This window comes from Xyrauchen texanus, chromosome 27 (genome assembly GCF_025860055.1).
Source record: "Xyrauchen texanus isolate HMW12.3.18 chromosome 27, RBS_HiC_50CHRs, whole genome shotgun sequence".
In the NCBI taxonomy this organism is placed as follows: domain Eukaryota; kingdom Metazoa; phylum Chordata; class Actinopteri; order Cypriniformes; family Catostomidae; genus Xyrauchen; species Xyrauchen texanus.
In genome coordinates, this window is record NC_068302.1 from 5,928,805 (window position 1) to 5,944,200 (window position 15,396).

Consider the following 15,396-nt stretch of genomic DNA (forward strand, 5'->3'; position numbering starts at 1 on the left):
CGGACGGCTCCCTCCGCCCGTGTATTGACTACCGGGGTCTGAACGATGTCACGGTCAAGTTCCGATACCCCTTGCCACTCGTCCCCGCGGCTCTGGAACAACTGAGAAGTGCCAAGATCTACACCAAACTGGACTTGCGGTCCGCCTATAACCTAATCCGTATTCGAGAGGGGGACGAGTGGAAGACCGCCTTTTCGACCACCAGCGGCCATTATGAATACTTGGTGATGCCGTTCGGGTTGTCCAACAGTCCCTCCGTGTTCCAGTCTTTCGTCAACAAGGTGTTCAGAGACTTGCTCAACCGCTGCCTGATCGTATACATCGACGACATCTTGATCTACTCCAACTCACTCGAGGAACATATCTGTCACGTGAGAACGGTCCTCAATCAGCTGATCACGCACCAGCTGTACACCAAGGCAGAGAAGTGCGAGTTCCACTTGAAGTCGGTAGCCTTTCTGGGGTATGTCATCAGCCCGGAGGGGGTGGCCATGGATGACAGCAAGGTGCGAGCTGTCCTGGAGTGGCCACAACCCACCACAGTGAAGGAGCTCCAACGCTTCCTGGGGTTCGCAAACTTTTACCGCCGGTTCATCCGTAGCTTCAGTACTGTCGCCGCACCTCTGACCTCAATGTTGAAGGGGGGGAGAACCAAGCTCCACTGGTCCACCGATGCCCTCCAGGCCTTCGCCCAGCTTAAGGAGCGTTTTACCTCCGCCCCCATCCTGCATCATCCCAATCCGGATCTCCCTTTCGTGGTGGAGCTGGACGCCTCGAACACCGGCATAGGAGCCATTCTCTCCCAGTGCCAGGGAGACCCCCCGAAGTTGTTCCCCTGCGCCTTCTTCTCCCGCAAACTTTCTTCGGCCGAACAAAATTATGACGTCGGCAATCGGGAGCTCTTGGCCATGAAAGCTGCACTGGAGGAGTGGTGCCACTGGCTGGAGGGGCCAGACACCCATTCCAGGTCTTCACCGACCATCGAAACCTCGAATACCTCTGATCTGCCAAGAGACTCAACCTCAGGCAGGCTAGGTGGGCCCTGTTCTTCACCCGGTTCAATTTCACCATTTCCTACCTCCCAGGGTCCAAGAACGTCAAAGCCGACTCCCTCTCCAGGCAGCACGAAGCCAATTTCCTAAGTCCCTCTGCCGAACCTATCGTTCCCCCCGCGCTGATTCTAGCCCCTGTCCAGTGGGATCTCATGTCCGACATTACCCGGGCCCACGCCACAGCTCCGCCTCCACCCGAGTGTCCACCAGACCGGACCTTCGTGCCCCCCAATCTCCGGGAGAGGACGCTCCACTGGGTGCACGACTCCCCGAACTCAAGACACCCCGGCATCTCCGCAACCACGTGACTCCTAAGGAACCGCTTCTGGTGGGAGACACTACCCAAAGACACCGCCGACTTCGTCAGGAGTTGCCGCATCTGCAACCTCACTAAATACCCTAAACAAGCTCCGGCCGGCCTTCTACTACCTCTGCCCGTAACCCAGCGCCCCTGGTCACACATTGCTGTAGATTTTGTTACCGACCTACCCAACTCCCAAGGTAACACCACCATTCTCACGGTCGTAGACCGTTTTTCTAAGGCTTGTCGCCTAATACCCCTGCCCAAACTACCCACAGCCCTTGTAACCGCCGAACACCTGTTCCAGTGCGTGTTCCGCTTCTACGGGCTGCCAGAGGACATAGTCACCGACCGAGGGCCCCAGTTCACCTCTCGGGTATGGAAAGCTTTCTTCCGTCTCCTTACTTCAGGATACCACCCCCAGTCCAATGGGCAAACAGAGAGAGTCAACCAGGAGATCATCAGATTCCTACGCACCTACTGCCACCACAACCAGTCTGACTGGAGCAGATTCCTTCCTTGGGCCGAATACGCCCAGAACTCCCTGCTCAAACCATCTACCAACTTGACCCCCTTCCAGTGCATCCTGGGCTACCAACCCCCTCTTTTCCCTTGGTCCGACGAGCCCTCTGAGGTCCCGGCTGTAAACGACTGGCTTCAGCGCAGTGAGGCAGTGTGGGAACAGGCCCACGTCCACCTACAACGGGCCATTAACCGCTCCAAGGCACAAGCCGACCGCCGCCGCCGCCCCGGCCCTGAATACGCTCCAGGCCAATGGGTTTGGCTTTCCACTCGAGATCTCCGTCTCTGCCTACCATGCAAGAAGCTCAGTCCTAGGTATGTGGGTCCCTTTAAGATCTTAAGAAAAATTAATCCTGTAACCTTTCGTTTACAACTCCCCACTGATTATCGTATCTCTCCCACTTTCCATGTCTCCCTATTAAAACCGGCCGACGATCCGAGGGCTGAAGAGAAGGTGACCCGCGGCCCCCCTCCCCTGGTAGTGGGCGGCGACAAAGCCTTCCTGGTGCGGAGCCTGCTTGACTCCAGGCGTCTCCGAGGTCGGATCCAATACCTGGTGGACTGGGAGGGGTACGGGCCGGAGGAGAGATCCTGGGTCGACTCCAGCGACATCCTCGACCCCAACCTCATCGCCGAGTTCCATCGGGCCCACCCGGAAAGACCAGCCCCGCGACCTCGGGGAAGACCACGACGCAGGTCGCGTCTTCGCGTCAGGAGCCGCTCACGGGGGGGGGGGGGCTCTGTCATGAACGCCGGTGAAGGCGCCTCCTCCCTCAGTCTTCAGAGATCGCTTTCACCCGAATTCTGATCACTTACACTCATTTCCCTTCTGCCCGCATACCTAGGTCTGATTAATCCCCAGCTGTTTTGTGTTACCCTACCCTATTTAACCGTGCCTGTTTAGTCCTTCATTACCAAGCAAGTTACTCTCTGACTCCCTTACTGGTTATTCTGTGTATCGATCCAGTCTGTTACTTAGACCCTGCGTGTTTGCTGCCTGCCTTGTTTACCTCCTGCCTGTTCCGTACTACGTTTGTTTGCTGCCTGCCCAGACCTCTGCCTGTTCCATTTACTCTATTGCCTGCCTGCTATATTCACTGTTTGCCTGTCCACGACCTTGCCTGTACGACTTGTGTTTTGTTATTAATAAACAATCGCAGATGGATCCCAACTTGCCTGAGTCCTCGTTACACCATGGATGTACAATATACTATCTACTATAAAAAAAAAAAAAACATGACATTGCCATGGTACCATGTCAAAAAAACAACAACTTTGTATAACCATGGTACCATATCAACAAAAATAGACTCTCCGTTGTAGCATCACACTTGAGTTGTTTCACTGAAATCAATATCTCTTCTAGAATACTTCAGCTACCTCAATATCATCTGTTATACCGAATGAACACTCTTAATTCTCCAAGTCAGTGAAAGCACAGTGAAGTGCTGGTTGTCATAGCCACTACATGTTAACATTCTCTAGAAGTGAAAATAAGAATATCTACCATCTACCATATAAGAACTTTATCTACCATCTAAATCTGAATCCTATTACACATAATAAAATATACAGACATCATGATGTGTATGTAACAGGACTTTCCACAGGAAAACACATTTTTACAGTGCACTTCAAATAAAAGCATTGTGTTGCCATGATAAATGTCCAAAAATCATAACATCAGGAATGAAAGGAAGCTTTCAGAGTACTCTACTGATTCAACGCAAATGATGAAATCATGCAACACATATCTTTGATTTTTCTGTCTGTCTCTAAAGTCACAAGCAAGTGACACAACACAAGTTGAACACTCGCATTACAATCAGTGCCGATCTCTGACATGGTATCTTTCAGAAACTGCACATTCTGCTCTTTTAGGAAAGAGACTTCTGCGGTAGAGACATGTCAACTGCCTCCTGATCTGAACAATAGCAGTAATGTTAACTTTGAGTGCTTGTTGGGTTTGACTGTGACATGTTGATACTTGAGGGTGCAGGATGGGACGTGTCATCAATGTAACACCTGGCCTCAGGTAACAGACAAGGCGATGACAGGGGAAACCGGGGGAAAACCAGAGATCCCCTACCTTTAAAATGCCCCTCTGAGTCTCTGCTAAAACAAATTTGTCTGGGTTAAGACCCACTGAATTCCTCAGTAGACAAAACAATAGATGCCTGCTCAGTTACACTTCATTTGATGTCTATATAATGGATTATAAAGGTATTCTGACTGCATTATAATATAACACATTATTTTAATTGATAATTGTAATGACAGTTATACTATATTATAATACCTATTCATGGTTATACCTTAATAGTGTAATGCCTTATAACACATGATACTGTATAACATAAAGTTATATAAAATAAAGTTTTAAGGCATTATACTCTTTAAATGTGTAATCATGAATATGTGTTATAATGTATTATTAATGTGGATACAATTATTTACAAGAACATAAAACTGATTATAAGGCATTTAATACAACAGTTAGTTCTGCTCCTTTAATCTCTTTTACCGTTATGTGAAAAAATACTGTATTACAGTAATGAGAATCTAATGAGAATTATCATTGGGAATAATAAGAATTACAAACAAATCTCAAATGTAATATGTTCAGACACATTACAGTAATGAAAATTTGGGAGGAAATATGCTTTATTGTCATGAAAATAACTGATAAAAAAATATATATATATATAAAATAATCATTTGAAAATTATATAAATAAAATAAAAAATAAAAACTTTCATGTCCAGGTCATTTTTCAACCCAAAATTAAAAGAAAGTAAAAAAGAAATTAACATATATTTTGTTTAAATAAAAAATACTTTTTGAATTGTGAAATAAATGTTATCATAATAAAGAACTTTGTCTTGAAAATTTGGATAAACAAAAATATATGTATTACAGTAATGACAAACTAATGACAATCACCATTGAGAATAATAATAAAAAAATACATAAAACTTAGAAATTGGAAGGAAATGTGCTTAATTGTAATGAAATAATGCAAACAATGCCACAAAAATTTATTGTTTCTTTAAAAATAGGTTTTGTTTGTTTTTATAAAATATAATTTTTATTTGTCTTCCTTTTTAATTTTAATGAAATTTGACCTAGAGATTCCTTGAGATTCTATACAATTAAAAAATTAAAGTGACAACAGAAAATAAGAAAAAAAAAAAAGAGAAGAAGAAGAAGGGAACTGGCAGTGGAGTTAATTGACTTTAAATTACGGATGTACCGATACCAGTTTTTTTAGAATGAGTATGAGTACCGATACTTACTGAGTACCTTTTTGGTACTCACTGATACCAAATCCATTACCTATTTTGTTTTTTTTCTGAATGCCATATCAACATCTCAGTTTTATCATCAAAATTATGTTTAAAGTTTTAATTAATTCATTTATTTAATCAAATGAAATCAAATGAAGATGAGCAATTCATCTTCAACATCATATTGTATTGTCTTTTATAAGTGCAGAACATCACTGCACAATCTAAAATGCAACATTGGAGTTATGTTTTGTCAAATAAAGTGCTGCTTTAGAGAGCATCGCAGATGTGAGATATTGCATAAATATAATACAATTATTATGTATTTATCTTATTATTAGTAGTAGTAGTATTACAGTGAATATCACATAACTACACAGTATTAATCTATTTTGTACTTTTTCCATTTAAATTGAGCTTTTATTTTGGCAGAGCTTTTATTTTGAAGTGTTTCTGTGTTGTTACGATGCTAGCTTTTCATTTAGAAAAGCCGGTTGATACATGACTCAAAGTGATTATTAAACCACAAAAGGGCACTATTTAATAAAATAACTATAGTCTGTATGTGCCTTGTGCTACAAAGTGAATTAGTTCTCTGCCTCCTGTCATCTGCTATAAACAGAGCGTGCGATGCTCATGATGGTGTTTTCTGTGTATCAGTCAAGGAGCTCCAAATGGTATAAACTCTTTGTGTGTTTATGTTATTACAACACCGGCTCCACACATTCACATTCATATTGTATATAGCATGCAACACATGCAAACTATATATTTTTCTCATTAATTCACAGCTTTTGCATTAAATAATCTCATTAGGACACAACATGATTTTCATTTGTGCATTTTACTAGCACAAGAACATGAGCGCAGTTTCGGACCTGATTCCGATACCAGTATTGGTATTGGCAAAGATTCAGAATTACTGTGTATAGAGTCTCTCCCACTGACTACAGGTTCAAAGCAGAGGCAGAGACAATTAAAGCTCAGTTTTATAGGAGCTGAGGAAGCCATGTAAGGTGCACCACCTTACAAAACATCAATTCGGGCCCCTGGCACCTCTTTAAATCTGCTACTGAAACACACACAAAAGCCACTGTGTGTGTTCAACCTGAGCCCAGTGCGAACAGGAAACACAGTGAGCATGTAAATGTTGCTCTTTTATTCCCTGTCAAACAAAATATAAGTAAGACAAAAGGAGTGCCGATATCGATCGAATGTGCAGATTATTTGCTTTCACATGAGTAAAGCCATTGTTTGAAAAGCAATAACAAAGACACATGGTTTGTCTTAACATCTCCAAAGAACAAGTCAGCAAACAACACAATGCACACAATACTAACATAACATGAGATCTGGTCAATCTGGCTATACCAAACACACACAGTTTTCAAGTCTGATTACATGCATGTGTGTTGACTCTAGCTGTGGTTTTGTATGTTGGATTAAATCTCCTGATTCAAAACTTGCTTTTTTATATATATATTCTTTCCTCCAAACTAAAATTCCAATATAATTTTGTATTTATGAAATAGCTGTTAAATTAGTGAACACAATGAAACCACTCTGACCAGGATCAACTGTATACTGAAGGCAGATTTTAACAGAAAGATTAAACTGTGTTCTCAGGAAACAAAAATTGTCTTTGTTTAATGTAGTTATTTTGCTTTGATGGCATGTACAGCTATTTGAAATAACTGAAATAATTTGGCGAAGTGATATGGAACCCTTATGCGGTCAAGGCCTGGAACTTCTTCATAGCCATTGATTTATTGAAAAATAATAGCACACCTTAGAATGTTTGTCAACCAATCAGAATCAAGCATACAACAGCCCTGTGTTATAAGCTGTTATTAGAACATGAATAACATGGTGACTTCAATGCAATTCTTACCAAACACCTCACATATTACATCTTTAATGACACTTATTCAACATTAGTTACCTATGAAAATGCACCTTAATGTAAAGTGGTAACAAATTGTCTTATCCACATAAAACCATAAAAGCAATAAACCATTTATTAAGGAGTTGCCAACATTAGAAAGCTATGTATATAATGTTATTTATGGTTTATGGTAATCAAGATAGATTATATGAAATATGTTGTGAATTAGCATGAAGAACTGAAAAGTGTTTTTGCAGATAACTTTAGGTAACTAGGAGTAGTTAAGTTAGGATACAACTCAGTATATCACCATTCTATTGGCATCAACATGACAAGGAAAGTGACAACACAAGTGAGTCAAGACATTAATTGAATATAAATATAATATATATGTAATTAACATAAACGCAAAATGGACAATAGAAAAATGACATCAGTAATATGATCATCTATTTTTGATACATTGTTACATAAATCATGAATTATGGCATTTAAAGTTTTTAATTATTATAACTATGAATAACTGTATTCATTACATATTTATAACATGTAAGTTAAATTCCTCACATTTTGCAAATATTGGATGAAAGTTGCACTTTTTATGTATGTTTCTATAATGCATATAAATGATCTATAATGCATTTATAAATGAATAATTAATCATTAATTAACCCCTTTAAAAACCCTTTAAAAAGGGAATATTAATGTGAAGTGTTTATTACAATAATTACAATATTTGTTGGCCAAAACAATGGTTTGATATTTGTTTATGTGACCATTTACATTTTTGCTCATGAATTGAACAATGAATTGTTTTGTGCTTCATAATTGTTTTAATGTTTAAATTTAGCTCAAAAGCCTTTAATAGACAGTTTGATGGCAGGTTCCAATATGACAACCTACCCCATATAGTGTGACAATGTGCCCTGCTATGGGTCAACATGTCTTCAATGAACTATATCTTTTTTCCTGACTAATAACAGCAGAAAAATATGTATTTTGTGCCTTTATAGAAACTGAAAAGTATTTCACTGCAGTAAAAAGATGTGACAAAAATCCCCACGGTCTCTCCTATAGCTTCTACTGACTTATAGCTGCTTCTCTTTCTCTATCTGTTGTCCACGTGGAAAGATCATAGCTTATGTGTGTTGACAAATTATACTGCATAGCAGCTGGCAGGTTGGTGACTGTCGATCCCTCAGAGTTGCTCACTACTACACAGAGATGATGACACAATAGAGCTTTTATTTCAGTTTCAACTGACCGGTTTGCATTGTGACTCAGTTTGCAGTACAGGACTGTCTCATACACACTGACAAAACAAAATCTACTTTAACTGGAAATAGTGCATATTCAGTGTAGGAAGCCAGCAGTAAAGATGAATTATTGTCAATGCACATAAACATTTAATATGACATGGATAGGAGGGTGTTCCCTGTTAAATTACACCGTTTAAGGTTTCATTTATGACTGTCTAATTCATGTTTTTGCCCGAGGCACGGGTCAAGATAACAGACACAGTTTCAATCAGGTTTCTCCTCTGAGGTATGCATACTGTAGAGCATACAACATATACATTGTAGACGCGGTAGAAAATACAAGGGTCAATCTCACGAGGGTCATTTTACAACAAACAAAAAAACAAAACAAAACATGCTTTATACAATGATTTCTATGCGGTTATAAGAACATGAATAATAGGGTGACTATTATTCAATTTTATACAATTCAATTTTACCTCACATGCTATAAATGCTTAATAACACTTATTCAACATTAGTAACCTATGAAAATCTTAATTTAAAGTGGTAACAAATCATTTTGTCCAGCATTTTTTAAGGAGTTGCCAACATTAGAAAGCTATGTATTTAATGTTAATTATGGTTTATGGTCATCATGCTTTGTTATATTAAATATGTTGTGTATTAGCATGAAGACTAGAACTTTAGAAAAAGAATATGAAAAAAATGAAAGGAATTATGTTTTGCACAAAAAGGGAAGGCTATTTTAGGACCATTAATATACTTTGCAATGTGATATTATGTTCACATTCCTCCAATAAAATGATTATTATTATTAATGCACTGAAGTAATGAGAAACATTATTGAAAATAAAAGGTCATGAAAATGTCACAATGAAAAATAGAGTGCTTAATGCAATGTCATTTCTTATTTATGTAAATGTATTCATTGAGATTGAGACATGAGATTCACCCACAAGACATCATCCCATCAAGGTTAAGAAAACAACTGACCCCTCAAAAGTTCATTGCGTCTTCAGTATTTTTCTCATTCTTTCAGTCTACCTGCAGCACCCAGGTGAGAAGTGTTGAGTTTCAGAACACAAAACTCTGAGAGAAAAATGCACAACTGAAACGAACAAACTAACTTTCCAATCTGTGGTCTAGTTCTGTGTATGTTAACAGTAGCAAACATACTTTTAATAAGTCAACTTGTCCAAGCACAATCTCCCTTACTTACTTATTGCAAAATGTTGCAAAGAAAAAGTATTGTGAAATATCATGTTACCTTTGTGAAAGAGGAACAGAAGCAGGTAGTTCACAGCATGAGCTTTAGATGATGTGATAGTGAATAAAACGCTTCTCTAGGCACCAGATTTACAACTTAGATCTCTTCTGTACAAAGAATATGTGTTTTTTCATTGCAGAGAAAAGGCTTGAGGCACACAGCTCTACAGGAAAGGTAAAGGAAGTTGTCATTTGAAAGCTCTTCGTAGACGGTGGGTGTTCCCTTATGGAGCAACAGTTTTCCCTGTGTCGACATTGGACAAGTAAGGGCAGAGGAATCTTTGCACATGTGGGCGGGATATGGGGTGGAGTACGCACAGCTTGAGTGGATGAGAAATTGCCTACATTGTCAGCCAGTATTACGATTATTTTGACTTTGGAAAAGTTGAAAAGTTTTTAAAGAGTTTTAATAGCTTATAATAGACATATTTAGTTTGAGTTACTTTTTCAGACTTTAGGTCTAGATTTATTTCTCTTTATGGGTGTTTCTTCCACTTTGGATAATTGCATGTTGCAGAGGTTGATTTTTATTATTACTAACATTTGTCAACTTTTGTTGTTATATGAAGGTCTCATTGTGTGATCATGTTGTTACCAGGCATGGTCATCAGTTAATTTTGGCACATTTTTAGTTTTAGCCTTGTCCCAGACCCAGACTTTCAATATTAAACTATGGAAATCCATTATAAAATGCTAATTATTACATGTTAATCTAAACAAAGAATGAAATAAACATAAACCATTTTAGAAAATAGTGTAGCCTACTTGTTAACAATGTCAACAAATGTGTCAGTGAAGAGCATGACTGACAATGAAATGTGAGACAAGTGACATTTGAAGGAAACAAAGAAAAATTAAGTGAAATATCACTTTTGAGAAGAATATTTTTCTGTGGTGAGAATTTTCATGAAGAAATGTTTTTTTTAAATATATATATATATATAAAAAAGACAAATCTAATGCGGTACATGTCTGTACACTTTTGGTCATTGTAGGCCAGAGGTGGGAGGAATTCACACATTTTCAAGTCACAAGGAAGTCTCAAGTCTTAACCATCAAGTCTCGAGTGCAGAGCAGACAAATCAAACAAGTCAAGTCGAGTCTTGATGAGTTTCAAGTCAAGTCGTGTCAAGCCACAGTACTAAAATAAATAGAGGTTAATTTTTGAACTTATATATATATATCTATATTTACATAAAAAAAATTATAGTAATTGTATAACACTAATGTGTGTGTGTATATGTGTATATATATATATACATATATAGTAAATTGCGTTAATGAACATGCACAGTATTTTTATCGTGGGCACTTAAAAATACTGTGAATACTTCTAGATACCTTATTATCCAAATTTTTTGAGTTTTAGAATTAACCTGTTAAAATGTATAACTGTGTGTATGCTGTTCTAACAAAAATTGCAGACGTGCTGAATGAAAATGCAAATTCGATCTCTGACAGTAGGTGGCGCTTATGCAGCAGAAATATAGCTGTTACCCTGGTAACGCCTGTACACAAAGCAACCCTGCCCTTATAAACAATACTTTATTAGGCATTAAGCGGAGGTAAGATGAAAAGAAAATGTCATTGAAACTTTTCTGAAGACAGTCAGTTCCCTTCAGAGAGACATTTATATAAAATAGTCATAAAGGTTTTGCATTCAAGGGTTTTAGTTAAAGTCATCAGAAGTCATAATCACTATGAGAGCACTTGGATTTCGTCACAAGTCATTCTGTATATTTTATAATACTTGTCATGTTTTAAATAGTGTTGTGACTGCAAAACTGCCTGTTATGGTTTTATATGGCCAACAAATGGTTATAGTATATTGATGACTGTTGAGAAGGTTTAGAAAAGGCACACATACATTTAGAGGCAATGTCGGGTCATTTCAAACTTGTCGCGCTACAATACATGAGATTAATCTCGAATCATTTTAATTTACTGACAAACCTCAAACATTTTTTTGGATAATGAAATTATTTAATTACCTTCCCTTGTTGTCTGATGAAATTCGAGGTTGTGGTGGTTGTATCCGATATTTTTACAGTGCATATTGTGCATCTGGCAAATCTTTTTTATTTACACGGTCCAATTCGAAATCTTTATATCCAAAGGAGATTATTTTGGGAACTCGACAATCATCAGTCAAAGTCAAATAATTTTCTTCCTTTAGTCAAGCAAGTCACAATTCCTTAAATTAAAAGCAGCATTAATTTTGTGGTTTTTAATTAAAGTGTAAACAAGCTTTACATTATCATGCGGTGCACATTTTGAATCAGAGAATTTCTGAAATTTTTTGGGTCATTATTTGGCACAATTTAGTTCTTTAGGGGTGAAATCATCTCTGTACTTAACTTGACATTTGTGCAATCCGACAATATAACAATGCTGCCTGAACATTTCTGTGCCACCACAGACTGATCGCTTGGCCCTGCCTGGCCACCCTTTTGAAAAACTCCGCGCTCCATCCCTGATCTCAACCCCTTTTGACTTGTTTGCCTCATTGGACTAAATTACTGTGTCATTGACATTGCCTGATCCATGACCATCCATGATGACCTTCACTTTGCCTATTTACTCTTCTGAATGCGCTAATAAACATCCACACTTAGATCCTAATCTTTCCGTGTCATCAGAAGAGTTAAAGTCCTGCTGTTAAATCCCGGAAAGTTGAAATTCTATATATATATTATTTTTTTTCAATGTAAGTTCGATCTGACGTTAACTAGGGCTAGATACAATCTCTGAAACAGATGAAAATGAACAGTTAAAAACAATTAAAATTTCAGTCTGCTCCTCACACAAAGCTATCATGTGACTTCAGAAGACTTGGAATATAGCACATGAGTCATGTATTTTTATGGTGCTTTTATGGTTTTTGACAGCCCCTAGTCTCTATGAACTCTTGTTTTATTTGGCAAGAGCTATGTAACTGTTCTTCATATTTCTGTTTTTGCTGAATAAAGAACAAAACAAAATAACACAGAGGCTTGGAACTACACCAGGGTGAGTGAATTATGACAGAATATTCATTTTTGCGTGAACTATTCCTTTAAATTTACCTCATTTTGAATGAAGAGACATGTTTCTCTTTGAATAGACCAGGTAAATGGGTTAATGGTAAATCAGTTACGTTTTGGACACATTAAATGGTGTTATGCAACCATGGTAATATGAATTTAATGACTAATCTTGCTCTATGGGATCTTTATATGGAATCAACAAAATGTGCAGTGCTCAATGGAGCAGTTACTGTTCTTGATATTTGGCTCTGAAACATTAAGCAGCTGCTGTCTGCTGTCATAAATCAACTCCAAAAGGGTTCAAAGTCCTTTGAAGTGACTTCTAATAACAGCATATGATATTTTTACTGCTCCATTATGGCAAAGAAAAATTACTAAATGAGAATGTATGACAATTAACTAGACTTTATGCCTTGTAAGTATTCGAGTGAAGGTGTAAAACTGCTTGTCTGCTTCTTTTGCCACATAATATCATAGTTCCATTATAAATTCAGTTCCGGTATAGGGAACTGCAGAAATACCTAGTCCACGCATGGGAAACAGACCATAAAAAGACCAAATTTGCATTTCATGACTAACTTTTAATCGATTATTAAAATTTACAATAATAACTTTCTCATTGAATCTAAAGATGAATGTGTTAATTAAGCTGAATTCTACTGGTGCAGTTGTTAATACAGTCTTTATGTTTAAGTAGATGCATTTACCAGACTGACATTACCTCATAACTCATTGATTCATGATCATCCTACCTCAGTTGGCTCTAACGCTGCTAAATCCATGCTCAGGTCTCCCTAACTGCCCTCTGCACGACCTCACTTCTCTCTGCAAAAAGTGACATGTGAGTCTCAATGAGAAAGCAAAAGACCAGCCCTTACTCTAGTGCAAAGAGTAGGGCTATGAAGGTAAAATAGTGCCTACATGATTTGCATTTGAAGAGTAAGAGTAAGAAAAACCTGCAATCAGTGATGTGCAAGCACGTGTATGTATTAATATTTCAGTTTAATATTTAAGAGAGGACAGATACGGAGCGACACTGAGCTTATGAAGAACAAACAGTCTGTCACGTTATTAATCCAATCAGGTCAGAGTAAACTGGTCAACGAAAACCTCATTTGATTGGTTACTAGAAGCAGGTAGACCTGCCTTCCCCCTCACACTTGCAAAACTCTTTTCAGTGTGAATTTTGTGCCAAAAGTGTGAGCGCAACAAAGGGAAGATGGAACAGTGTATATCAGATTATTTCTGGAAAATATTTATGCCACAAACACAAGACATTTACAGGTTTGCAGTAGTTTATTTTACACATACAGACTTGATTCTATGCGGTCCATCTGTTTTGCTGTTCATGACACCCTTTCTTTTTTTTTGCCATGTTTAGGTACAAAAACAGTGCTAAAAGTGTAACGCGAAAAAAAGATAGAAGAATACACCCCAAATTTACTTTTTGTTAATACGAAATTACAGATTCACAACATATGAATTACACTTATGCAAAGCATGCTTGCAATTTGATTTACACTTTCACAAATCGTACTCTGTGCATGCAATTTATTTAGGCACTATTTTACCTTCATATAGGGCTGCTTCATTGACTGCAACTGTAAGTAAACAAGTCTTCAGCAAAGCTGAACAAAAAACTGCAGTCTGACCCTTAATATGGGTTTCGTGATCAGCCTTGTGAAAGGGTTGAATAAAGATGTTTTGTGTGTGTTTTGAATTTTAATGGTGCTGAATGATCTAAGTGCATTAGTGTAACAAAGAAACAGGTTTTACAACCTTGTAAAAGAAGCTGGTTCTGTTAGCAGCTTACCAAGAAGAAAGCAAGGGAGAAGAAAGTGGATAAAGAAGGATTGAGCACAAATACAGGCTTATAAATTGTCTTATGTTGAAATAGAAAAAAAAAAAACAGAAAAGAAAATATCATTAACAAAATGCTGTATTTAAAATCTTGAACCATAATGGTGCTTGAACCACTTACCACATTTATGTATTGAATCAATGGCTGTGTTAGGAATATTACCACTTTTGCTAATTCACCAATGTGCATACTGTCGCCAGGGACAATTTAGCCAGAGACGGAGCACTGGTATAAAAATGAATGGGAGGAATTGGAACACCCAATATTGCAGATTTAGAAAAGGAAGTCCCGCCTTACACTTAAAAGAGCCAATCACCTTTTAGATACAGACATCGCCTGTCAGTCAACTCAAAAACGCATGTGCGCATTAGCTGGACCAGCTTGAAAAAAGTGTTTTTTAGCCTGATTAATGATACGATTGTTGTCAGATTTAAATGCTGATTTGAATTTTTTTTTTTTTATTGTAATCTTGACCAACCATTTAGGAGATTTTTGTCTACATATACTGTAGATAGGAGCTTTACGTTTATGCCGCATGTATTCATGGACAATAACTGGCCAGAAATGTTCAAAAGATGGCCACCGAGCGAACTGACTTGCCTTGAAGGGGAACAATTTGTATCGCATACTACTCTTATTATTTTTTGCATAGACAGTGATAGCAGTAGTAGTAGGAGTAGTATGGTTAGGATGCCATTCTGAACTCACCCAGGGACTTTGGCATAGCACAGTAAAGAAATGTTCTGTGTGTATAGAGAATAGGCCTACTATTAAAGGGACAGATCACCCAAAAATTGTCTCATGATTTACTCACCCTTATGCAATCCCAGATGTTTATGAGTTTTTTTCTTCTGGTGAACACAAATAAAAAAATTTAGAAGAATATTTCAGCTCTGTATGTCCTCACAATGCAAGTAAATGGGTACCAATTTGT

General features: G+C 38.0%; 1 protein-coding gene across 1 annotated transcript in view; it reads right to left on the reverse strand.

Moving 5' to 3' along the window:
* Window positions 1-9,757, reverse strand: part of LOC127621271 (1-phosphatidylinositol 4,5-bisphosphate phosphodiesterase eta-2-like) — a 243,621-nt gene extending 233,864 nt beyond the window's left edge. The window contains exon 1 of the mRNA XM_052094791.1: window positions 9,577-9,757. The gene's annotated coding sequence lies outside the window, so the exon portion shown is untranslated. The remainder of the gene's footprint in view (window positions 1-9,576) is intronic.
* Between the last annotated feature and the right edge of the window lie 5,639 nt (window positions 9,758-15,396).